Here is a 27,544-nt window from a genome sequence, read left to right as displayed (position 1 = left end):
GCATTTTGTCGAACTTTCACAACTTCCCAATTTTTCACTGCGGCTTACAGTGCACCTCTGGCACTGAATTATTTTGTGTTCAGAGTACCATGCGGCGGCCAAAATAAACTGTTCCCTATTAAACAAGACGCTTTTCAACATGCTCTGTGCCTTACATGGCACTGCATCTTCGAGGGGCTGTGCACCCCAACCAGTTCATTTTCACGATCAGAGAGCAATGTTTTGTCGCTTTCCAAGTCGAAGGAACCACCGAAAAAGTTGACATGTAATTCTGGAGGGAGGGGGGTGCGTTGAGTGGCACTTCTGGATCACTTTGCGTGGAATGGTCTCCACTCTTGAAGTTGAATACTGGTGTGGGTTAGAAGCTGCTTTCACAAGGCTTTACTCTACAGGATAAATATGTCCTGGTCATAGGAGTGCACACATTTCAGTGTTTTGCTGTTGACGTCTTCAACTGCAGTGTATAAGTGTTATCATGATGATCACAATTGATTGCGCACCTAGGTGCAGCACGTTTTTTGGGGCAATGACGAGAGCTGAACCAAGCGGGAAAGAAAAGCACAAACAGAAGCTCAAAGTTACACTTACAAACCCATCCCCGATTGTGTCCGCCAGGTGTGGGTATTTCTCAAGAAACATACTCGCAACCTTATGGTAAAAAGTACGAGATGGATAACTGCAACCAAGACAAGAAAGGCATGTAACGATATCATAAAGTTATTATAAAGTTCTCATATTCAAATTTAAAAGTGCAATAGGGGATGCTTACAGTGTCATCCTGACAATAGACTGGTACAGGAGCTCAACTATTTTTATTTCAAGAGAAGATCTCAGGGGCTCCCCATCAGAGACTGCCATCACAGCTGCATGGAGTCCGTCAAGATCAGGCAGTTTCTATCCCTTACCATCCCGGTCTTCACTGCTATCCCTGGAATATCAATAAGTTAGGGGCAATGCAATTGGCATCCGTTAAGGCTATAAAGGTACTGTGAGTGTCTTTAAGTAAGGGGTGCCTGTACGGTGAGTACAAGGAAACATGGACACAGAATGCAACAAGCCTGTTGATGGACAGCACAGACACCGTTTATGTGATGGTGAAATAGTAAATAAAATAAATATATAAAACCCGTGTGCTTACGTGTGTCCTGTGTAAATAACTACAGGCTTTTTAACACATTATAAGGTACTCGTATATCATTCTTACGTGTGCACCATAATATTGCTGCTAGGGCCTGGCTTTGGTTCAACCAAATCTGGAGTTGCTTCATTTTGTACAACAACTAAGTCCTGGAAGGAGTTAAATGGGATGAGTATGATAAGGATTTAGTGCATGAATTTCTTCAGTGCACCTTTTGAGAAGTCGAAGACTGCAATGCGCAGTTTCTGCAAAGTCGTACGGTTGACAGATGAGGTATCATGTCGTCGTCAACTAGGGTGACAAAGCAGTCAAAGTCGGTGTCGTACATCTGCAGGATGTCCAAATCATTAACACATTCATACTCAGCACTACTTGCCAAATAAGACAACATACTAGACGCGCTGCGACTAAAGTATTTTATACGTACGACTCACAAAAAGCGAACGCTATTTGAAGCACGACCTACTAGATTATAACGACCATGTCACAATCAGAAAACTCTATGAGGAGCCTGTCCACACGATCCGCCAGCGGTGCTACTGATCGGCACAACACGATTGGACGATGGAAATTTGAATTCTGAACGCGCAGAAGCGTGTGTACGACTACCGTAGCAGACGACAGCGATAGCCCCTATGGAAACGCGTAGAATGATGATGATAATCAACCTCAGAATGAAATATCTGTGGAACGTCCACCGCTTGTACAGAAATACTAAGGTAAGCTGAAGTAGAAGTTGAGGAAGCAATAACTGGGACGATCAGAAGCGCCACTGCTACCTTCCAAAAATGCGGCGCATAGAAGGGGTGCGCCTGACATGGTCGTTATAATCTAGTAGGTCGTGATTTGAAGTGACACTGATGGTAAGGCGAGCTGTGTTCACCATCGTAAAGAGTTTTATATTGTGCTACGATTGTTTTTCTTTCCGTTTTTAAGTGAAACGCTTCACTTCCGTGCGTCTCCACGTATTTTCATGGACACTAAACGCTGCGTTTACCAAACTGACATCAGCACACAAAAGGAACGCTACGCCCGACACCCTAATTAGTGCAGTCCGCGAACAGGAACAAACGTCAATAACAGCCATTTATAAAACAACCTACCTTGTACACGGCGTCCGTGCATGCCAGGGCACCGCTCAACAGGTTGCACTCCTTAACAGCAACTTTCAATTTCCGAAGCGTCGTTGAACCGCCACCGTCGTTGAATGAGAACTTGCGTTTTAAGTCAGTTCCCTCAACTTCAACCAGACACGCCACAGTAGCCATTAAATGCGTCGTTCATCCAGTTAATCGGCACTACAGAACACGACACTGATTCACCGGCTCAAACAACCCACGAACAACAAACAATAAAAATTGACGTTCGTTCACAGCGTTGCGTTATGTGCCGCCAATGCACTTCGCGGTTAAGGAGCGCGACTTGGATTGGATTGGACATGCGACTGGAATGAAATTCTCGTAGCGTTGCGTTGCGCCCCCTAGCGTTCAAGAAATTAAACCTGAACCTGAAACCGCTCTGGGTGTTTTCCGAACTGATTCTGTAGCCGAATTTCCATATTCGGCTTGTTCCGCTTTTCGTTTCGTCTTCGAACACCCAAGGCTCTTTACAAGCGAAGGATGTTCGTGTGAAAATTAAGCTACACTGTCGTTCCTACGTACATGGCGTTTGCTGTTACAAAAGTGTCAGCCGCCACCCGGTTCTCCCGTGCTCATCTACCATGGATCGACGTCTCGCTACCGTTTCATATCACTTCTTTTAGCAGTTTGCTGCGGTGACAGTGATGACAGCGTGTTCTTAGAACACAGACAGTAACGGCAGCAACAGCGGAGACGACAGCGTTGAACGACGGTAAGCATGTGTTTTGTTGCATGAAAAGTGACACAGCCTCTCAACGCGAACAATCGTTTCGGTTTCTTCCCACGCTTAGAGCGTGACTGATTTTCGCTCGCCTACTGTTGACATATTAAATGGCGCCGGTTATGCGCGTAGTGATTTGAATATTTCAGCTACACGTAAGAGCGCTTTTGAAAAGGTGTCGCGTAGAAGCTCTCTGGAAGCGTAGTACTGACAAAGGGAAACGCACGCACATGTATCCCATCTAGAATAAATAAATAACACGCACACATACACAGCTGAACGGACATAAAATAGTAGAAATCGCATGCGGTAACGTCACTCTTTCAGGCCTTCAACTTGTTCGATGACAATAATAAGAAGCTTTCTCATTATCTGTTCACAGATGCCGAATCTGCGGTACTTTTCCTGTCCGCGTTGCACATGGAGGCCCTTCACCCTGAGGTGCCTCTTTCGCCATATGCGCTCATCACATAGCCACGAGAGAAACTGGGTATGTGGCCTGCAGGGGTGCATGATGACTTACGGCTCCTACTTCTCATACCGGAGACACGCCTCAAAGAAGCATAGTGCTCTACTTGAAGGCCCTAATCAGCGAGCATCCACCTCCAGATCATCAAGCGATGTTCAAACCGAAGCAGATGCTGAAGAGGAAGTTGCAGCATGTTTTAGAGAGGACGGGAATGACAGCGAAACGTCACAGCAGTCAGTCACCAATGTGCAAGAATCAGCGGCTGCAGACATGACAGATCGTTTAAGCTTAATGCTTCTAAAGTGGAAAGAGGGAATGAAGCTACCTGAGACAGCAGTAAATGAAATTGCAAACGACCTCATCTCATACCTACAAGAGTTTGCCCAAGAAGCATCAGACACGCCTGATGGACAATCACCTGTAGATATCATCAAAAAGCTTCCCGCGTTGCAAACAAAACACAGTCGTGAGGAGTACTGGAAGACAACATTAGCATTCGTTAAACCTACTGCAATTTGTTTAGGAAAGAAACCAAATTTGAAACACAGTAACTTTCCAGTACATCAGTGTGCTAAAGGTTCTTTAGAGGAGATTTAAGCAAGCTATGCATCCAACTCTACACGGATGAATTTGAGGTTTGTGACCCACTTGGTGCGAAAAGGGGCAAGCACAAGTTGTTAGTGGTGTATTATACTCTCATCAACGTGCCTTCGGAATACCGGTCTCTGCTTGAACACATACACCTTGCCCTGATAGTGAAAGAAAAGGTTGCTCAGGAGTATGGGCTACATCGCATATTCGAGCCACTTGTGAGTGACATTGCAGTGCTGGAAACTGAAAGAGTACTTGTAAATAACACCAGGTACACCGGGTCGGTGCTCTGCATGGTCGGAGACAACCTGTCCAGTCATCACGCAGGGGGATTTTCGACAAACTTTAGCCATGGCAGAGTGCGCCGCTTTTGCATGGCTTTGAATCATGAACTCAGTTTGAAGCATTGTGAGAAAGACTTTGTCATGCGCTCCCCGGAAGGACACAAGTATCACCTTAGCATGCTGAAAAGCGGTCTTCCGGCCCAGTCATTGTATGGTGTAAAGGGACCGTGTGCATTGACGTTGGAGAACTTGGAGCCAACGGAACATCTACCTCCTGACGTCATGCACGATGTTCACGAAGGTGTGATACCTTTCCTCCTCAAGCATGTGCTTGCAAACCTGATTTCAGAGGGATACTTTTCTTTAGACATGTTGAATAACTGTATTGAAAACTTTCCATATGACCCATGTGACACAAAGAACAAACCAGAGGCAATAGCTCGGAGTGCCCTTTTTGGCAAGAGTGCTCTCAAAGGGAGTGCGTCACAAAAGTTTTGTCTTTTTCGACATATTGCATTGTATGTTGGGGAACATGTGCCCCCTGAAAACAGAGTGTGGACGTTGTACATACTCTTCAGAGAAATTGTCAACCTCATAATGTGCAATGACATTCCAGCAAGTCATGTTCCATACCTTTATCGCCGCATCACATTTTTCAGGGAAGAATTTGAGTCGTTATTTCCACACATCAAGATTCCATGCAAAATGCATTACATCCTGCACTACCCGACTTTCATCTACAAGTATGGACCCCTTGTTTCATTGTGGTGCATGAGGTATGAAGGCAAACACCAATATTTTAAGAACATTGCTAGGAAGTTGAAGAACTTTAGGAATATTGCTTTTTCACTAGCACATCGGCACCAGCTTTTTCAGATGTTCACATGGACACAACAGTCTTCTGCTGAGACAACACACACACAGTGTTGCAAAACAGTGCTCCCCGAAAAGGCACCTGAGCTGCTTACATTGTACCTTTCCAACAATGACATGGAGGGACAACCCATTACTGCAATGAAAAGTGTGAGAGTAAGTGGCAAGACATACGCAACTAATTGTGTTGTGGTTTCGAGTGTGCCAGAAGATGACTTGCCAGTGTTTCACGAAGTGTGCGGTATATATTCTGTAAACCGTCGCATTCTTCTTTTGATAAGAAAGCTTGTAACTGTAGAGTTTGAAAGCCTTCTGCATGTCTACGTTGTCAGGCGCAGCCCAGAATCATTTATAACTGACAAGTTCTGCCATTACCAGTCAGATTTGCTAAGAGTACATAGGAAGGGAGAGGTAGATGTGATCAACCCTCGACATTCTCTTTTATGATACTTTGATGTCAATTGCAGTCCAGAGCTCTGTGCCCCTCCTTCTAATATAGTCCTATTATGTAAACCAGTCCTTTGTTTATCGAATCTGATACACACGAACACCCTGGCATGGAAGCCGGCGTGTAACTGCTCTAAGCAGAGGGGAGGCGATTCCAGGAACCACAAAAGCGTGAACCTGTTGTACGGTCCCTTTCGAACCAAGGAAAAAGGGAGAAAGAGGGATGCTTCGCCCGAGCGGAGAAACTTAGTGCGGCTGTAAAAACGACACCGATGTTGCATGTTTCCCGCGTTGTTTTTCGTAAACCAAATACGTATGCCATCTTTTGTAGATTCTTTGCAGAACATATCATTGTAATGGCGTCGCCAACCTGTTTGAAGCTCATGGGAGCAGAAAGTATCGCAACAACTCCTGTTTGCAATTTTATCTATTATTTCTGTCCTCTAACAAAAATTAAGCGCGTTTATGCTATAAAACTCGTGTTCATTGTGTTTTAAGATGATTCATCAGGTAAAAATCTGTAGTGTATTTTTCACACGAGTACTATGATTTCTGTTTGCATATTATCAAAACCCCCGAGACTAGATAGCTGAACAGACATTCGCGGAAGTATTCGTCTCTTTTCGTAGTCCCGTATATAGTCTCGGGTTCTCACAATATGGATTATAATCAACAGCTCACTTGCTTTTTAGCAATTCTTTCATTGCGATTTTTGTATAACATCCGTATTGGGGTGCAACTTGTTTGCGTTTACGGAGCTAGCAGAGCTTTAATTTTTAATCGGATATAAATGAATGTATGCCTTCCTATGTGGATGACCTGAAATTTCATGTAACGTTTTGGCATTACGGTTTGGTGTAGGGTTAGTTAACGTTATCAATTTAATGAAGTTCACATGATTAACTTAAGTCACCAAACTAAATTGTACTCCAAAAGCCTTGCGAACCACTCCAACGAAAAGGGTTCATGAGAAATGCCCACCGACATTCTCAAAGCTGTAGTGTGTATCAAGGTGTCAGGCCCTATGTTGATACTAATAAAGATGCGCTGAGGTAACCCCAGGAGAGCTACGGTCGTGTCTGAGGTCTTGAGGCGGAGCCTTAAAAGAACCACAGCCAGCTCTGAGGTTCTGAAATTGAACCTCAGAATTGCTTGAGGTTGCCTCAAAGGACCGAAAACGAGGTCTGAGGTCCTGAGGCAGAACCTCAGTATTTCTTGGGGTAACCTTAGAGGACCCGCAGCCGGGTTTGATGTCCTGAGGTAGGGCCTCAAGATTCTTTGAGGTAACCTCAGGCAGGGGAACCTCTGAGGTAACCTCAGTATTTCTGGAGTAACCCCAAGACGTTTTTTCCAATAGGGGAAGTAAATAAACTGCTGTGTTAACCTCGTATGTGCAGTCGCTCCTACAGCGTGTTGATAAGTCACGCGTGTGCATGCTCTTCGTGCACAGCGCTTCCAATTTCTGTAATGAAATACGCTGACAGCTGAACAACTGCAACGCATTCGTGACAATAACGTTATTTTCAGATGAGGAATGGGGAGTTTCATCGCCAGGGGCTATACTCCACCGCATAGCTGGTGGTGGTGAATAAAATACTGAGCCCCTTCACAATAAGGATAGGTCTTATTGTAGAACACACACAGATACACTCGAAAATCATAATACGATAATGGAAAAAGTCAAACTAGAACCATACAACACCAACCACACAACACGAACGAGAACCGCACGAAAACTGAACAACAAACGAAAACAAACAAAAAATATACAAACGAAAGTACCTTACAATAACAAACAGTGTGAAACCTTTCTGAGCAAAAATAATTTTTATAAGCTGACATTCACCGAATTCACCTTCATGCGTATGCTCCCTGTGCAGACCCCCTATTAGGAATACAGACAGCAGAGAAGAAAAAGAATGCAATTACCATTAAAAATTACAGGAACACGACTGAAGCACGTTTGGAATACATCAGCAAACTGACTCCTAAGAAAGATGCGCACTAATCAGCAATGAGGAGCGTTCAAAGCGCAATAAATACTCCAAATCAAATTGTTTCGTATGGGCACAGCAAACCATAAACATCCAGAGGATGACTTCAAGATAACACTCGAGGGACATTAAGGACATCCTGTGGATGTCCATTATGATCCAGGTGATGTCAATATGGACTGCATGTGGATGTTCAGACAAGCATCCATTTCCTGTCAGAGAGACATCCACATGGATTTTTTTTTTCCTTTCTGGGAGATTTTACGTACAGGTATTACAGCCCCAGTAATGACAGTACAGTGTACCTTAGCTTTATTTTAGCTTTATTATAGATTATTTAATGGGTATAAACAGCATACATTTCACAATATATGTAAACGTAGAGTCTGACAAGGTTATGTAGCACAGTGAGTATTGACGGGAAAGTATATAAAAGTATCAAAAACTCAATCACAACATATCCTGAGGCTTGGATACATATCACAGCGTAACAATGACTGCACTTGACAGTCGGTATCACAGTAACGTCCCTTGAAAATTGGTGCTGACTAGGATTAATAGTACTACAGTAAGTTTCACAATTCCTCAGACGAGGTCACCTGTATATATGTCTATATATGTCTCTATATAAGAATATCATGTAAGCTCCTCGAGGTTAGGTTAGGCATGGGAGTGTGACATAGGTCGCCTTGACCGACACACTAGACTAGTATATATATATATATATATATATATATATATATATATATATATATATATATATATATATAGATACTCATTGAACGATGCGACAGCACCAGAGGACACGTGTTTCGCCGTGTTTGCGGCTCGTCGGCCCTGGGTAGCTGCGCATCGTTCGGGATTGGCTATATATATTGGCTATATCGGGATATATATATATATATATATATATAGTGATATGAGTCCTCTCACAGTTCGCTTAGACTAGCACACTCAGATATGCATGACAGTATTTCAAAGTCCCCTTGGACTGAAGTATGCAATAACAGTACAACAGGGAAGCCGCCCTAGCAGTTCCTTAAGACCTCAGCACACATGACAGTGTGCCAAAAATACTTTTTTTTGCCTGAAACAGACTTTTTGCAGAAACAAATACGCTATCAAGTTGTCGAGGATAGCTTGAGTACCAGAGGTATATGCGTGCAGAAGCAGCACAGGCAGAAACACCAGGTTAATAGTTCAGTGTTTTAAAATGTTACCTGGACTTTTTAAATCAGTCGCTGTTGCTGGGGCTGTTTTAGTACTTTCATACACTGTCTGTGTCTTTTCTTTGTGTGCACTCCTATACAGTGAGAAAGCTGCATTGTTTATGGTACGTCGTAACTACCAGATCCCTAATTAGATGAAATTACCACCCCACTGAGGACCTGTGACTTTCCAACATGGCAGCACAAGTTGGAAGCAAGCGTCTTTACAGGAAATCTCGAATGGGGTATACCGGATGTTTCAGTTAAATCCCCGGGCTAAATAATTTGTGAACGGTTGCGCCAATCGAAGAACTTTCTTTTTTACAAGTATCTGTTTGATACCGCCTACAAGCTGCGCACCGTGTGAATGAGTGTTTTGGTTGCTCATTATCTAAAGAAAAATTCAAATGAGTTTCGTAAAAAGAGTAACTTCTAAAGGAGGGCGCTGCCGTTATTAAAATGGGTACCATGGCTTTTGGGCCCTTCAGTGCACAACGTTTAGCGGAAAATCTCCAAATGAAGCGGCCATTTGTTGCAGTAATTAATTGGTTTCGGTTTACACAATTTTGTTGTGGGTGGTCGCGCTCAAGCGCAAAAGGGCGCTTTTCCACTTACTTACCCACCAATTTAACTTCACTTTATTTATTTTTGTTTAGGTGCCTCAAAACAACCCACTACGGTTTTCTTTCAATGTATTACACCAATGAATTACGCCCTTTTGCGCTTCGCTGAGACGGAAAATATGTAAGTCGAAACCAATTACCTATTGCAACAAATGACCCACTTTGTTTGCAGATGTTTGTCTAAAAGGTGGTCACTGAAGGTCCCTATAGGGGTGGTACCCATTTTAATGCCTAGACCGTGCTGCTTTAGAAGTTACGTTTTTTAACGAAACTTTGAATTTTTAATTAAAGAATGAGCGCTTCCCACTCATTCACACAGAGTGCAGCTTGTGGGTGGTATTGGACAGAAAATAAAAAAGAAAGTTATTCGTTTGGTGTACCCATTAGCGAAGTATTTAGCCCGGGGATCTAAGTGAGACACCCGGTATAGTTTGAATTATCGTTCACCCAATTTCATTCTGACATTTTATTCTATACAAGTGTACTATTGTACTCTTTCATCTCAATTTTAATATTTCCCTCATTAATATTCTTCGCATTCCACATTTCTTTGCAAATTTCGTATTTCAAATGAACTGCCTCGAATACAGTTATCATACAGTTATCACACCTTTCTTTGAAAGCCCCAATGAAAAAGTTAACACATTTTATCTAAATAGCCATCAGTGGTCATAGTAGCGAAGCTGTAGCAGACGCATGCAGCGCTGAGAACTATACTTACTGAGACAATTATTTAAAACAAAAAAGCTCCCTGTGCATAAGCTGTGCTCATTCTACGGTTACTCTCGCCAGCTTTTTTTCTCGGTCTTTAGCATGTCGCAACCATGCCTTGATATGCGTCCCCACTTCCACCTTGTTTGCTGTGGACTTTTTGTGTTTGCTCGTACAGCCCCTGAAATGAACGATAACCTGGTTCACCAGTTGGCACGTGGCACATTCTAGTTAAGTACAAATAGCTATCTAGTTAAGTACAAATGCTTAAGAAGAATGCACCATTTTTAATATGTGGCGGCACGGTTTCCATTTTCATGTGTTTCTACAAGTGCCCTGCATTTACTTGCTTTTTTGTATTCATCGTTTCAAGCATGGTTATTACTGCTTCTTTTTGCACAAATTTTTGGATGCGCATTTGATGAATGCAATGTGATCCAGGAAACAGGCCTTGTCATTCCACGCCAGACCAATGAGCTACGCACTACTGTTTTGCGCTTCTCGAGCTTAGTGCAGCCATCCTGCATTAAAGCTGCCTGTTATTGTTCCTGGGTCATGTCCGTACATTTTTTATGCCACAACCCGGGAACCGTAGTCTAACTCATTGGTGAGAATGGGAAATCCAAGAACGAAAAAATGGTAGCACCGCCAGCATGGTACCGGTATGAAAGTTCCGCCTATTTTAAGCCAGAACGACAGCCACGCATGTCCTGTGCGTTCTGAGGAAAAAGTTCCACAAGCACACTTGCAACTATAGTACATACAGTACAACCAGCACTTGATGTTCTCTAGCAAAAATGTCCTTCCTTTTAGTTCAAAGATGTACAGTTCTCACTGATGCAGTAAAGACTCGTACGTTGCACTGTGATGGAGACGGCATTTGAAGGTATGGTATCCGTACTGAAAATGATGCTGGGGAAGTTGAGCACTGCGAATTTTCGTTTGCCTTTCTGCCCGATCCAGCTCTATACTGTTCCGCCAAGGAGTCGGTCAATATGTAGCACAGGATGTTCCGTATTGCGTGGCCAACATCATAACCCCCAAGGCGACAGAGTTCATCAATCTACATTTGGGTAGAGCAACAAAGGTATTAGACGAGTATCAATGAACTACCTCAATGATAGCGTAATGCGCACCAGCTTTATCAACCGCATAGGTACACCAAATGGAATGCTTGCTGTGGGATACAATCTTGCATAAAAATTTGCTTATCCATTTCGTACTGGAATAATGTTAAGACTTATAATATGCACTATACTTTAGCATTATTTAATTTCCTTAAGTTTTCTGCACAATATACATAGTTCTACTATGCATCCTCTACGTTGAAATTCCATATTGACATGAAAGCAGGTAGCTTATTAACATTGACTGTGAATATACTTCAGTAATGCTAGGAAGATTGCTCACCAGTTGAGCTGTCTTGCTCTCGTTCAGGGTGCTGTCAAATGCCTCCAGGTCTTTAGTGGTAGTGAAAGGTGCTCAAGAACGCGAGCGTGTCGAGAACACAGCTCCTCGATTACATGTTCCAGCTGGACTAGGCGCATCATATGCAGCAGCCTCATGGCCTGTCGTTAAAACTCTGTATGACAAGGCACAGCACCATTATATTTGTAACGAACTGAGACAGTGCAACATTGCGATCACCCCAAGACGTGATGTTTTTAGATGAAACCTGCGAACTACTGCGAACATGCGAACTACTCGTCGACGCTGTTGGGTTAGCCTAGTCACCGAAAACGGCGATGAAGCCCTCACTCTGTCGGTGTGCTGCACTATAAGCGTAACGTTTCTCCTTCACTTTCGGCATTTTAGTCCCACTTGCAACCGCCAAGGCACCAAAACACACTACTAAAGCTTTAGTATAGCACCAACACTGCAGCGAAACGCCGAGCAGCGAGACGCGACAAGCCCTATTACAAGTCCTATATTACGAAGGAAACAGAAAGGAAAACATGGAAATGCATGAGAATTACCTTCTACAGAGCTCCCCACCGCACGTCGTGCAAAAGAAGCGACGCGGCAAAACGTGCAAATCCAACGAGGCGGCGAGTGATGATTGTGGGGATGATGATGACAATCGTGTCGATGGCGGTGCCGCTAACTTGATAGCACGAGCACTAGTTTCGCTGGAACTTGGAGATGTGCGGAGGACCCAGGGGGATCGGAAAGAGATCGGCTTCGGGGTGGGTAACGTTGTGAAAACGGGTTTTGACTGCATAAAAATGCTTTGTTAATAAGAGGATACAATTCCTCTAGGATTCAATGCATACATGTTCCGGATACTCATTTAACACTCGCTTTCGAATAACGACAATTTTATGCTTTCGTATGTTGGATGCACCTCGTAGAAGGGAAATAAATGATGTTTAAATGGATTACGACTGATCTATATTAAGTCTCATGAATCAAATTTACCTTAAGGAGATGTCTAAGACACGTCAAAAAAGGGACGCCTTTTCCCCGGCCACGTGCGTATGTCTAAGAGACGTCAGCTCATGGAGGTTATTTTTGCGATGACATGCGGACATCTCATAGACATTCAAGATGGACGAGGATATTTGGATCAGTTTTGGACGTCCATGGGACGTTTATGGTTTATTGGGGGGAGCAGCCGGCGCCCTCCAACATGGCGGCCGGTTGCACACCTCTCTCCCACGAGCCCCTCTCTTATGCGCTATCCAGCCTTTATACATAGAGATCAGTGGTCTTGACCAAGTTTTAAAAGCTTTACGTTTACAGTTAGTTAAGGGAAATTTTATTGTGTTATTTCTGTGACCTACTAGAGGATGGAAGATTGGATCAGAAATGTGGAGCGCGTTCAAAACGTGCCCAGCGTAGCCGTGTCTGCATGACTATTTGGGATGGCATGCATATCCCCGGTTCCGAAATTCATTATCTCAAAATTCACGACCTCGCAACAAAAGAAATCCTCGATTCCTTCGGAAGATGATATTGCGTGTTGAAAAAGCCGATATCCCTGATTAACCTCTTAGCTTCACGAATAGTCGACTGTCGAAGTCGTTTTAGCGAATGGACGACACCTTTTAGCGACTTGTTATGCTTAGTAAGGCAAATGCGCTGTCACAAGTTTATTATCAAGTCAAGTTTGGTGTGTGTCTGTGTTTTTCCTCTGTTTTTCTTCTTTTTTCTTTTTTTTAGTGTTAGAAGCTCCTTGTTGGCAATTTCCCCCTGCGCGACTGTGCATTTTAAACGGCTTATTTTAACCAGGGGCACCACCGAAATGCTTTTTTTTTTCTTCTTCTTGTTCTGAACGTGGTCTTATGGTGTATGCTTTTACGTGAAAGATCAACAAATAACGAAGGAGACTCAACAGGAATGAGCGTCATACGTTGTGTGAAACACAGAACAAAAACTTTTACCACTGATTGCTTCACAATGATCCGCCATGTTTGCTGAGGAAGCAAACGCAATTCAGCGCACAGTCTGCTGCCAGCACCGCCTCGAGACCACCCCGACACTTCCCGCCCAAGCCTGCTTTGACCTAACGTCGACTAACCTAACCGATACGCTAACCTAGCCTAGCGGTGATGGTGTTATTCAGATACATATTATTTTTTTTATTTATATACGTTAAGTGCCATAGCTATGGCATTACATAAGGGGGGGGGGGGACAATAGGAAAAGGATACATATCAAAAGCACGACAATCACAAGAAAACACAACCATACAGCAATTACCTACTCTCTCTAGTACAATCTCTCACGGGCCCTAGTAAAGGTATCAATATTATTATTCATGACAACTTCTTCAGGCAAAGAATTCCAATCACGGATGCCTGTCTGAAGGGGGAAATTATAAAAATAGTCTGTCATGCCAAATGTCGTCTTAAGCTTGTGATGGTGGTCAAGACGGGCCGATAAGTGGTTGGCTGGTTGAATATACGAAGAGCCATTTAGGAAAAGCCGAAAAATGCTCACCAGCCTTTTAACCTTCCTTCTGTTAGCAAGAAGTGGGATGCAATTTGATTGCTTGAATTCAGTAATGCTGGTCCAGTCATATTTTTTAAAGATAAAAGGGACCGCCTTATTTTGAACGGCCTCGATTTGTTCAATTAAATACTTCTGGAAGGGATTCCAAATAATGGACGCATATTCCAATTTACTGCGGACCAAAGTGTTGTAGGCCATTAATCTAACATCTGTAGATGCCAAGCGCAATACACGTCGTAGAAACCCCAGAGTATGAGCTGCTTTGTGAGAGATTTCATTAATGTGATGTGACCACGACAAGTTATGGGCCAGATGAACCCCCAAGTACTTATATATCATGACATTCTCTAGATTACTATCACAAAATACGTAGGTATTACAGTATTGCGTCTTCGCCCTGGAGAAGGTCATACATTTACTTTTTTTCTACATTAACCTCCATCTGCCATACAGTACACCAGTTTTTAATGTTCGTTAAATCAGACTGCAAAACTAACTAAATCGAATTATCTCTAATTGGACGGTAAAGGACGATATCATCAGCATAAAACCTAATGCTGGATTGTATTGAATTTGGCAGGTATATAGAAAAGGCTCAGTACCACACAATGGTATAACTGTTATACTTTTAGTTCTGTATATGACGCGCTTTCTCTCGTATACGCAATATTGACCTTTCAAACGCTTTCAGTTACACCTTCACGTTATACCAAATTGGACACCCCCTGACTATAATTCTCCAGGAATGCAGGCTTAACCACCAGGTGCATGCAACATTTACTGAGGACGGCTTGTTACACAGCAAGTAAAGAACGCACGATAGCTAACAGAATAGAAAAAAAAAAGAAAACGGACTAATAATACTAGCATATACGTGAATTAGAGTAGCAAGGGGTGTCCAGTAGTTAAACCACGGCAGGGTAGCTAAAAAGAACAGAAAATTAAGTGGCGATTTAGCGGTAAATGCCAGAGTTCGAGGTAACTCGTTACTGTAACTAAGTTCCTTTTTTTGGTAACTTGTAACTTAACTCGGTACTTTTGCGCCGTGGTAACTTTCAGAAAAACTTTCGTTGCTTTTTCAGGTAACTTTGGCAAAGTAAGTTAAGTTACGTTCCAAGTTACTTTTAATTCGCTTTTCACTCACGTGCACATATTTTCTTGCTTTCTCTCCGGTTCCTTCTTGGCATTTTTGCTATAAAACGTGATATTCAATCAATGACAGTATTTTATTCAGGAAGTAAGAACCGCTGTCATTGAAATGAATCTGAACCATTGTGCGCTCACAGAGAGTAAGATGCAAAGCGTTCGAATAGACCTCTGTAAAAGAAACGTCATCATGACGTTAGTAGACACACTAACACAGAAACAAATCGGAAGGAGAGGGCTGGGTTCCACAAACGGGCACTTGTTAGCAGCCTCCTATAGACCTCTCCCAGTTTGTAAGCAAATGACGTCATAGTGTTCGACTGCGCCACCAATTTGGTAGAGCTGAGCTACGCTGGAAGCTAGGGGCGAACAAGGTCCGCACGAAAGCCACGGTCTTGAAGGGATTACGATGGTCCCTGAAAGGGACGCCACTTTCGGCCCTACTTTTCTTTCAATAGGAGGCAGCGAGCAAGTGCCCATTTGTGGAACCCAGCCCATCCCTTCCGATTTGTTTCGGTTTCAGTCTGTCTACGAACGTCATGATGACGTTCCTCGGGTAAAGGTCTATTGAAAGAAAAATAGGAATGAAGGTCGCGTCCCTTTCAGGGACCATCGTAACCCCCTCGAGACCATGGCTTTCGGGCGCGACCTTGTTCACCTCTAGCTTCGAGCGTAGTTAAACTTTACCAAATTTGTGGCGCTGTCGAACACTATGACATCATTTGTTTACAAATAGGGAGAGGTCCATTGTTGGATATAAACGATGACGATCTAAGCGTGTTGCATTCCTCCGCAGGTAACTCAAGGTCTAGCTCAACTACTCACGCGCGCTACACCTGCGTAATGCCGTTTCGTGTCGGAAGTAACTTGGAAGTAACTCGTTCTTTTTTTAAATAACTCAGTAACTGCGTGTTACATTTCAGGCTAAAGAACTTCGTTTTTAAGTTAGTTACATTTTTCACACGGTAACTTAACTCTTCACGAGTTCTTTTTGACGGGTAACTTGACTAACTTCTCAATATGGTAAATGCAATAGAAATGCGTCAGCATAAGTGCATACATGACTCACGGACATCGACTTACGGTTGTTGACTTCCGGTCTAAACCCAACTTCCCGTCTAACCTGACTTCCTGCTGTCCACCTCCGATCTGTACTTGAGTTCTGGTTCGGCACATTTGATTACTTTTGTAAATCCATTTAATTAACCTTTATTGGCCTCAATTACTTTGAATCACCCTGTAATTGCCCCTTAATAACCGAAGGTAACCGCAGGATACCAGAGGTAATCTTGGATTTCATTTAATCCCTGTTAATTAGGTTCGCTGTAATTACTCTAAATTCGGCTTTAATTGACGTTAATTACTTGAATTACATTTAATTACAGTACATAAGTTACATGACGGTGACTTGTGATTACCTTCAGTAATCTTTAATTTAATTTCATCTTTCTCTTAATTACATATACTTGCATTCATTACCTTTAAACTCAACCTTCTTGCTTTATTTACCTTTAATTTTCTCTAATCACTTTCAGTTACTCCTACTGTTATTTTGCCTCCGAATACTTCAATTTCAAATAATTTGCCACCATTTACATGTACTGTCTTATATCCCCTTTACATGTCTACTTATACCGCTGCCTCGGTGAGGCTTCACCACACACGGACAAACAACAACTTTATTAGAAGATGATGACTGGGGAGTTTCATCCCTAGGGGCGATACTCTACCCCATTGCTGGTGGTTACGCGGGGAATGAAATAATGAGCCCCTTCACAATAAGGATCGAAGTCCTATGGTCTAGAGAAAGGTGAAGAGAGCTTTAAGGGTAGAGCGTTGGTGAGCTCGATGTGGACAGGGACCAAGCAATTTTGTGAGAATGATAGGGCGAGTGTCTAGCTCGTTAAGGGATCCGAAGAGTACGGTTCGGGATTGTTGGTTGTGTGAGCAATGGAGAATGTGCTCTAGATCCTCCACATCACCGCGGTGACCACAGTGGGGAGAGTCAACTTGCCTCTAGCGGTAATGCCACTTTTCTGTGAAGGCCACTACGAGGCGTATTCGATGAACGAATGCGGCATCTCGAGGAGAGACGTGTCGACGCTTGCGGAAACCGAGAGCTGGATCAACTCTGCTCAGCATGGCTGGGAGGAGGACGTCGGTCCATTGGTGGGTAGCCAGAGGAGTCACGAGGCGTCGAAGTACCGACTGACGATCTCCTCGCAGCAGCGCAATACGCGTCCGTCTCCGAGACGAGAGACCAGCTTCGGTGGCGCTGTCGGCCTGTCTGCATTGCCTTCGACACCGCAATGGGCTGGAACCCATTGGAAAACCAAGATAACACAAACACACACATGCAGCTTTTTCCATTTTGACGCTCCTAATGCTAACGTATTAAAAGGATATAGAAACTACTTGCAAAAATGGTAGTTACAAGCATTAGTCTAACTTATTTTTGTAGTTAAGTAGTAGTTAGGTTATAGCGAACTATAACTACTTCGCATCTTTTTACTTAGCCTTCCGTGTGTTCACGACCTTCTTTCTTTGTGCCTAATAGCGACAACTCTGAGATTTTTTTTTTCATCTTGGTAATCACGCGCATGCACAAATAATCAGTACTGTGCATATTCAGCAGTGTCATTCAGGAAGGAAATTTCGTAACAAACTGCAATGCTCAATGCAGGTGCACAGCGACGCATGCTTTGCCTAGCACAAGACCGCCAAGCGCGTGGGGCGAGAAGGGACTGTTTCGATGGGAAGCCAGGACAGTCAACACGAACCTCAGCTGCTAGAGCATCTGTCAAACTGGTTGAGTAAGACCGGTTGGACGCGCAATGGAGACATTTGTTGTGAAACAGAAATGCTACGGCGCACGACCAGAAAGATTTATGTTAATCAGGGTACACACAGCACATCCAAAAAGCGTGCGCCTCCTCCGTCACCAGATTCGAGGCCATGACTACATCAACACTACATCAGTATTGAATGCAGGGGTGCGTGCTCAGTTTGCGCGTGCGTGATTGTTCCGAGGGTGGGAGCTCACTGTCTTCTCGTGCCCCATTACCCACGCGCTATTTATACGCCTACGCGATCATAGATATATAACGACGTGCATAAAATATATATAGAATATAGTTATATCAATGCAGTTAAACAACTACATCCTAGTACTTGAGAAGTAGTTTTAACTAGTACGGTTGTGACGTAGTTACACTACAGTAAAGTCGAGTTGAATAAGCAAACCCGGCAACAGCAAGGCGGTTGCAGTGGGAATGATCCGAAAGAAGAGAGAGGGAAAGAAACAGGAAGGGGCGGGTGACCGTTTTCCTTCCGCACTATCGTGCATTATCTTCCCGCAGACCAGAGGTCGGATTCACAAAAAGCTCGTGCGACGGAATCTTTCGTAACTCCGTCGTACGGGAAAGTTACGACAAAGTGTAGATTCACGAAGGGCGCGCGTCGCAAAATCTTCGCAGCTTATGGCGGAATCCTGCGTGAGCTCCCGAGCAGTCTTAGGCGGCAACCGCATGGAGCACTCTTGCCGACTGAATGGCAGCAGAACCTGAAAGGAACGGTGACTTACTAAGCGAACAATAGACGTCGGACCGATGAGCCGGTTTCTGCCAAGGATAGATATTTAGTCTGGGGAGAGGAAGTGACACCACCCGACGGAACCATGTGCGCCAATGAAAACACGCTGCACAGGAAATGCCACAAACACGTGACAAAGTCACCTGTGACATGATTGTCACCGCTTTTTTTTTTTTTTTTCGGGTTTTGCCCTCTTCGCCCTGCCTCCTAGAAGGACACGCAGATGGCCCATCGCGCGGACTTTGACGTCGATATATTAATATCAGAAGTTTCAAGGAGGCCACCCCTTTGGAGGGTCAAACTTGTTCAGTATTAGGACATCAAGTTAAAATATCCTTTGGCTTTAGGTGGCAAGGTGTGTGCAAGGAGAAGATGACCAAATGAAACATTAAAATATTATTTGTGGCACATGGCAAATCGGAAATGTGAGGAGATAACGGTAATAAAAATGCAGTCTGATATGTCTTTAGTGAGCATTGCTAGAAACACTCATAAGCCTTCTCTTCTCTCTCTCTCTCTTCTCTTCGTATCTCAAAATTTCTTGTAAACACCTGATTTCTAGATGTTATTAGCACTGTACCTTTTCAACCGCTAAAATATGATTTGTTACTAAACAATGCGTACAGCAGTTTACTACAATAAGCATTGCCACATCGCGTGCAACAAGCGGTGGTAAACGCTAGGCCGACGCTTCATCATGACAACCTCAACGTGGACATTTTGCACCATGCGGTTGCATAGCTTCGATACCGTTCCGTTCATGCTGAGTTGGCGCTCCGTTGGCCCGATTCAGTTGGCAAAAGTTGCTCCATGCGGTTGCCGCCTTACGAGGAAAGGTGGCGGCGTATATGGCAGCGGTGGATTTGAAGACGGCAAACAAAGACTCCGTAATACGCGTCCACGCATTGCACTTTGCCACCGAACCTTCGAGACCATCCCCGAAGCGTCAATGACGCACTTTTTTGCTTGATAACCTTCGACAAATGCTTCAATTTTTTGCTTCGTAAAATCAGATCGCAGGGATTTTTTAAGCATCCCCTACACCCCGCTAAGACACCTCCAAAAATCGTGTAACATCCCTTCAAATTGTCTGCAAGAAAGGCTAAAAAAGACATAAAAGCTGCAAATATGGGTGCCGCACACCCCCTACAAAACACCCGCCCCCCCGAGACGAACATACTGGGAATATCCCCGCTGGGTCGTCAAACGCGTTTCGCCTGTGATTGCATGGCATCCATTATGGCTACAAAATGATCGAGAGCACGTGTGGTAACAGCACAATTGGGGACGGACGACTTCTTCTTCTAAAGGGTTGAGTGTTATTGGTACGATTGCAGATTTTCGTCACCGTTACCATAGTGAAAACATAGTCTCGCACCCGTTGCCTGTTTCTCTCCTGGCAACTTCCTCTGCCTCATCAAAGGGGTACCCCCTCCCCTACGATAGCTTTGTGAATGGTGCTTACGACGCCGTCATACGCGCGTCGTAAGCTGCGACGTCTTAGCGCATCTTAGCGTTACTTCTGATCGCGTTTATGAACCCTACCGCAGAGCTCAACAGCCAAGTTGCGCTCTTCGAAAGGACGGCTTTCCGAATGTTTTCCCCGCTATTACCTTTGTAGCAGTGCCCTGCATGCGCTTTCTGTTTCTGTCCAGACAACGTGAGGTGCACTGGGCAAATTTCGGAGTTCAATTGGGTAAATTAAATTTCTGGAGAATTAAATTTGATAAAACGGCTCTGAACTAATGGTAAATTTTCTTCTGAAATAAGGAAGGTTGGTCCCGTAATGCTAAGACAAGCCGATTTTTAATAATAATTTTAATGATAAGTTAGGTTAAACACCCTGTAGACTTTCTTGCGAGTTTCCACGCAAAATATGGCGGTCCATGGGCCCCAATCTACAATAAACTTTCACATGGCAACCGTTGTAGTTATCTTTAAAGTTGGTGCACTCCAAACGTCACGTGGCAAGGTGGCGTACATGGAGGCCAGCTGGTGGATGAACTCCATAATGTAAAATCCTGAGTCTGTGCATAATGAGGGGCGACACGAACACACGACTCAAACCAGCTATGTTAACTAATCCAGGAACATACACTCACACATGGTCACATACTCAGGGTTGAAAAAAATCCGGATATTTTTAAAAAGATCCTCTCCAGTGGGTTTTTGGTAGTAAAAAACGGATGTTTCTGAATATATTTGGAGAATATATACAAGGCTAGAAACGTGAAATAGAGTAAAACCAATGTGCATTGCTGTTCTTGATTTCGGGTGGCCTCTCATAATTTCTGTTCACGGAACTGTCTGTCCTATCATTGTATCAGTTTCTATTGTTTTCTGAAAAGTGGAGTTCCATGCACGCGTGATTGAATGGTGTGGATCATACACGCCTGGATTAGCCGTCGTGTTTCAGTTACAGTGCCTCCAGGAAGCGGAAGAAAGTCCCTCCTTGAATGGGCAGAAGTAGAAGAAAGCGGGAAAAAGTTTAATCTATAAAGATATAAGTGAAAAAACTTAGTTAAAAAGTTACAAAATTAAAACAGTTAAAAGCTAATGTTGCGTGTCTTCGGCTTTTGCAAACAGCCAACAGTACAAGAAAATAAACCGGGAGTCTTCCGTGTGACGTTGAATTCAGATTGTCATTCACATCAGATCTGGAGAAAATCTCTAAAAAATCCGGATAAAACTGTGTATTAAGTCCAAAAAATCCAATGGATAAAATCCATGTGGATTAAATCGAAGCAACCCTGGTAGAAGATCACATACTCGAGTACCTGACCTTCTTGTTGCCTTCTTTTCCCTCTTTTCCCGTGCTATGCCACTATATGTACCATGGTGTTCTTGTGATTAGTACACTTTGCTGGTTTCACTGTTGTGTTCATGTCGTCCCTCTGTGTGCCCAGATTCAGGCTTTTACATTATGGAGCAGTACGTGGACACCGTATTGATAGGCCGGTGGTCCAAATCGGTTCAAGCAACGCGTTAATTTCTGGGCGTCTGAGGCTTACGTGTCTGTGTTGCCCATAAATAGTAGACCACCTGCCGCGGCACGTCACATGGAGATATCATGATATTGGGGAAGGATTGATCGTTGGCAAAACATGCGCACGTGGATGTTGCGGTAGTGTAAATTCTTGGTTTTCGCGCTGTGTGAGGTGAGGTCAGAGCAGTATCTGCAAGGCATATGAAGTTTTCCTTCGTATTTCCTTCGCGCAATGGCATCTATGATCGGAAAGAACGAACAAAACAACTCATGTGATCGGCGGCTGCCAAGCCATGTGGCTTTATTTTGTCAACAATGGGTCGCGTCACCTGGCATTGTGACGTAGACTGTTTGTAAACAGGATGTGGTCTATTGTGGTCTGCCTTGGTCATTTCTCGTTTTTTAGGTCGTTTTCAAATGAATGTTGCAATTGTCCCTCAAATTCCCTCAAATGACTAGCATAGAAATTAATTACAATAGTGTTTTGAAGAGCATCGAAAAATGCAAGCTTTCGTCCGTGTGTGGCTTTGATTACATCAATTCAAAACTTCTTAAAAACACTAAGAATGTCGCAGCTGAATTTCTAGCTTTAAACTTATCACAGTCCCTCTCGCGCGGCGAAATCCCATCTGACTGGTTAATCGTGAAGGTCATTCCAGTATTTAAATCTGGCAACAAGGAGGACCTATACAATTACAGACCAATTTCCCTCACTAGCTTACCCTGCAAGTTTCTGGAACATCTATACTCATCTCCCATCTCACTGTTTTCCTTGAGGATAATATTTTTTCTTTCCTTATCAACATGGTTTCAGGCGCGACTATTCATGTGAGACACAGCTGGCAGGCCTAACTAACGACATCCTCTCTACCTTAGACAAAGGATTCCAGGTGGATGCCATATTCATTGACTTCGCGAAAGCTTTCGACCGTGTTCCCCATGACCACCTATTAATGAAACCAGGAAGGCTAAACATGGATCCGTTGGTTCTGCAATGGATACGAAATTTCCTGTCAAATAGATAGCAATTAGTCGTTTTTAATAACACGTCATCTCACATCACTGAAGCAACATCCGGCATTCCTCAAGGTTCTGTTATCGGCCCTCTACTTTTCTTAATATAGATTAACGACCTTCCGATTGGCTTACCTTCTACTGTTCGCCTCTTCGCAGACGACTGCGTTATCTACCGGATAATAACATCAGTCTCATACCATGACCATATCCAAAGCGACCTTGATAGAGTACAAGCCTGGGGCTCGAACTGGTTTTTACCTGTTAACTCAAACAAATGCAAAATTATGTCGTTCACACGTCGGATACCAACCATTGTACCTTATCATCTTGGTTCCTGTGACCTTGTGCGCGTCTCCTCATTTAAGTATCTCGGTGTAATCTTAACTAACCTCTCTTGGTCAAACCATAACGCTTACACCATATCTAACGCTAATCGCTCGGTAGGATTCTTACAACGCAGTCTAAAGCTAGCATTACCATCAGGTAAGAAACTAGCCTACACTACCCTGGTAAGACCTAAACTGGGGTATGCTGCCTCCGTCTGGGATCCTTAAGACGCAACGCTGATAAATTCCATCGAGAGCGTTCAGAATCACACCGTACGCTTTATTCTCAACGACTACAGCACTAACTCCAGCGTCACGGCAATGAATTAATCCCTTTCCCTACCCCCGCTAAGCCTACGTCGTTCTTTATCCGGACTCTCCCTTTTCCATAAAATATTTCATAACACATCTTTACACTCTTTAATGTTAAACCCTCCATCGTACGTCTCTGAACGTCTCGATCATCCATTCAAAGTCGCAGTTCATTCCCCGAGGACTAATTACAATTACGAATCCTTCATCCCTCGCATATCTCGACTCTGGAATGATCTCCCCTGTGACTGTGTTACCCTGATTGACCCAATTCATTTTAAGCAATCTGTAGCTGTCCTACTAGGTATTTTGTTGTGCTAACTTGTATTGTGTATCCTTGTGTAGCTTGTATATTTTATTGTGTGTTATACAGGGTGTTTCAAAAAACGTGTCATTCGGGCTTTATAAAAAAACGGGGCGACCGAAAAATACGGGGAAAACGGCATTTGTGTGGCAACTGAGTTCGCCATCTTGCACAAATGTTTTCATTTGATTTTAATTAAAACAAATTGAATTTCTTTAATTGAACTCCAAAATTTCCCAAGTCAACCTAACGTTCTTTTTTACAGAATTTGAGAGCCCGTAGCGAACTTAGTCAGATACACCAAGAAATCCGCTCGATATTGCAAATGGAACTGCCCAAAAAAATTCCCGAAATTGAGGCTTCAAAGCTTCGGGTATTCAACGGCGCACCAAATCAGTCGCAAAGATGCGCGACTGTCATGTCAAGTCTATCGATCACGTGGGCCCAATTAACACTGCGGACGTGAACAAATATTTTATTTCAGCAGCCGATGTGACCACCCGCTTCATCATTACCAAAGCGGTATATGATAAGTCATCTCTTCACATTATTGAATTCTTGGAAAACGATGTCATTAACAAGTTTGGCTGCCCACGTACACTAATCAGTGACAACGACAGAAGTTTTACGTTATTGGACAAGCAATTGTCCAATTGGACAAGCAATTAAGCATTGGAAAAGTACCCTGAGGCACATCACATCAAACATACACTGACCGTAACGTATGCTGCACAAACTAATGGACTTGTAGAACGTGCCAACGGTAGGATGTTTCGACCACTTAGTAAGAACATAAATGGAGATGCTGATCACTGAAGTTCCTACTTACAGAAGTCTACATTCCAGGTTAACACCCACACTCTTAAAAATGAACTTCACCACATAGCACGCTCCTAGCCAACCATCACCCCGAATGACAACGTTCTCGCCTTAGATTTGTTGAAAACGGGAGGAGGAGCCTATTTTGTGCCGTGCATAATGGCACAAAATAGGCTCCTCCTCCCGTTTTCAGCAAATCAGGGGCGAGAACGTATGTTCAACTATGTTCCCCGTCTTCCCATCGACAATGAAATGGAAATTCGCATCAATGGACTAGAGAACACGCAGACTGCTCGCAGAGAAGGCCTTGCAAACCTTACGGAGTATCTTTCCAATATGAAGTCGACGTTTGATGTACACCACCTACACTCTTAAAAATGAACTTCACTGCATAGCACGCTCCTAGCCAACTATCATCTCGAATGATATTGTTATCAGCCCTGATTTGTTGAAAACGGGAGGCGTACGCCTTTTTTGTGACACTTATGCTGTTCATAATTGTCACAGAAAAGGCGTACGCCTCCCGTTTTCAACAAATCAGGGCAGATAACGATATCATTCGGGATGATGGTTGGCTAGGAGCGTGCTATGTGGCGAAGTTCATTTTTAAGAGTGTACTACCAACGTTTGAAGTCGGCGACGCAGTGTGGTACGATAACGGTATTCGCAACAGCAAATTTGTAGCCGTTTACAAGGGACCATTCATCATTACTGACATAAACAAGTGCACATACAAAATACAGCGCACTCGCAACGGAAGTCAGGAATCTCGGTTTGCCACTGCGAAGCAACTGAAGCAAGTCATCAAACGAACATCAAATTCACTAGCTGAACAAGCTACGAATGAACCGCCCCAACCTGAGACTGTGCTCCAAGACAACCCGCCACAGGACTACAACAGCTGCAAGAGGCCACAACGTCGTACAACACTACGTCGGTGGATGGAAGACAACGTCGTGGAATGCCCCAGCTGCGAGCACGCAACTGATTAAAGGGACGATCTCGTACAGCCGGGGCGATTCTGAAACTTAGACAAAACTAGCTTCACGAGTAGTGTGCACATACAGCCGTCAAAGTTTCATTCGGAATAACCAAGTCGTTTTCGAGGAATTCGTCGAAACGTTCCGTAATAGCAGACAACGAAACGTGCGCTTCTCTCATGCATACGTCACGTATGACGTCGGCCTGCGGGTACGTCGACATTGTCATGGTAATTTTAACTTGCAGAAGCACATTGGGTTGAGTCATCCCCTTTGCTCTCGAAATGGGGACACTCAGGCATATACCTCCGCGAGCGGGGAATGTAGTCCGAGCATTGACAGTGGGGTCTCCCATAATGTGGCGCATAATCGGATACGTGGAAGCTAAGTCACGTGTTTTCTTTCCGCGAGTATTTAATGCGGTTTTTAGATAAACACTTTATTTCGAAGCATGATCAGTGCGCAACGGGGAGTGTAATGGAAGCGCGCGTAATATATTTTTGGTAAGAGCTGTAATGCGACCGCGCGCGCCGATGGCCGGCGACTTCGGATTTGTGATTCTGGGTGGGGTTGTCCTGTGACTTTTAACTTGTCTCTGACGATTTACATAGTTGTTTTAAACCACCATGCTTGCCACATCCCAGAATTTGCATTTTTCAGCTGAGAACTCAAAGAAAATGTACGAGAGTTGCCGCGGTGCCCAGTAACTTGTGAAAGTCGTCTGCTCACGCCGATGCATTAGCGCGCGCAAAAGCAGACGATTTCTGTGTCCTATCACCATGGAGTTAAGAAACAAAGAGATGCCCTAAGCGCCTCGCCCAATGCAAGCGGGCGTGCTGTGACCCGCGCATGGCATTGTGGTTAGTTGCCCGCACACGTGACCCATAAGCGTCACGGCAAGACGTCATAAAACATGGCGTCCTCCATGTCCGCGGCGTATCTTACCTGAATACAGAGACGAGCTGCGGCCGAATAACTTGTTTCCGCTTTCATAACATCTTTGGAGAACTTATCACACCCGTTGAAACACAAGATAGATCAACTCAGTGTGGAATCAATGGATCACTAAATCGCTAGAAGACGTACGTACGTCATCGTGACATTGCCTGGCTTCTCTTCTGTTTTGCTCAACTTTTAATTGCTGTGATTTATCACGCGGCAAATGTTGAAACACCCCATCAGCTTCAAAGTATTGTGCGAATGGACTCCTTGAAGATAAGAGGTTTGCTGAAGATGAGGTTTGCTAACCTTCCAAGCCTCCGCGCAGACCGCCATAACGCCGAAACATGTGGGGATCACGTGACCGGGCAACTACAGGTTTTCCCGTCCATTTTAGTCCAAGTGCGATCTGAATTAGTCCAGGTGCAAACTGAAATAATCCGGGCGCCATCTGAAAAAAATCCAGATGCCCTTTAATTTAACCCGGGTGCCATTTGAATTAATCTATGGTGTTTTTAGGCACTATAACCGTGTACTCACACAAGGGAGATCCCCGCAGAATATTCTACAGACGTGTAGTGGAAGGAGAAGTAAAAAGCTGCTGACAGGACTTAGATTCTGCTGCGGCTTATGTTGAGCATTCGCACGGCGCCGAGATATCGAGTTTTAAAGCAGAAGCATAGCAGACGACACCATTGGTCATGTCGTCTGCTACAGAATATCTTCTCAGTGAGCTGCAGGATATTCCACACGGTTAGAAGAGCACTAGACGGCATGACTCCCATGGCAGACGACACCACTGGTACCGTCGTCTGCTACGGAATATCTTCTGACCAGAACTGCTGGATATTTCGCGGAGTTGCAATAGCGCGAAAAGGCATGGCTCACATAGCAGACGACACCACTGGTGCTGTCGTCTGCTACAGAACGTCTTCTCACTGAGCTGCAAGATATTCCACGCGGTTAAGCCCG

The 27,544-nt window shown here is 44.0% G+C and overlaps 1 long non-coding RNA gene across 1 annotated transcript; it reads right to left on the bottom strand.

The window, feature by feature from the left end:
- Positions 1–10,237: 10,237 nt before the first annotated feature.
- On the bottom strand, positions 10,238–12,249 carry LOC135386988 (uncharacterized). The gene is made up of 4 exons (XR_010420762.1): positions 12,175–12,249; positions 11,609–11,780; positions 11,055–11,261; positions 10,238–10,379 (listed from the first exon to the last, which is right to left on the bottom strand). It is a non-coding gene; the product is annotated as an uncharacterized LOC135386988 (long non-coding RNA).
- Positions 12,250–27,544: the final 15,295 nt, after the last annotated feature.

The sequence above is a fragment of the Ornithodoros turicata genome, chromosome 3 (assembly GCF_037126465.1).
Source record: "Ornithodoros turicata isolate Travis chromosome 3, ASM3712646v1, whole genome shotgun sequence".
NCBI classification, from domain to species: domain Eukaryota; kingdom Metazoa; phylum Arthropoda; class Arachnida; order Ixodida; family Argasidae; genus Ornithodoros; species Ornithodoros turicata.
This window is presented reverse-complemented; position numbering and strand designations above follow the sequence as displayed.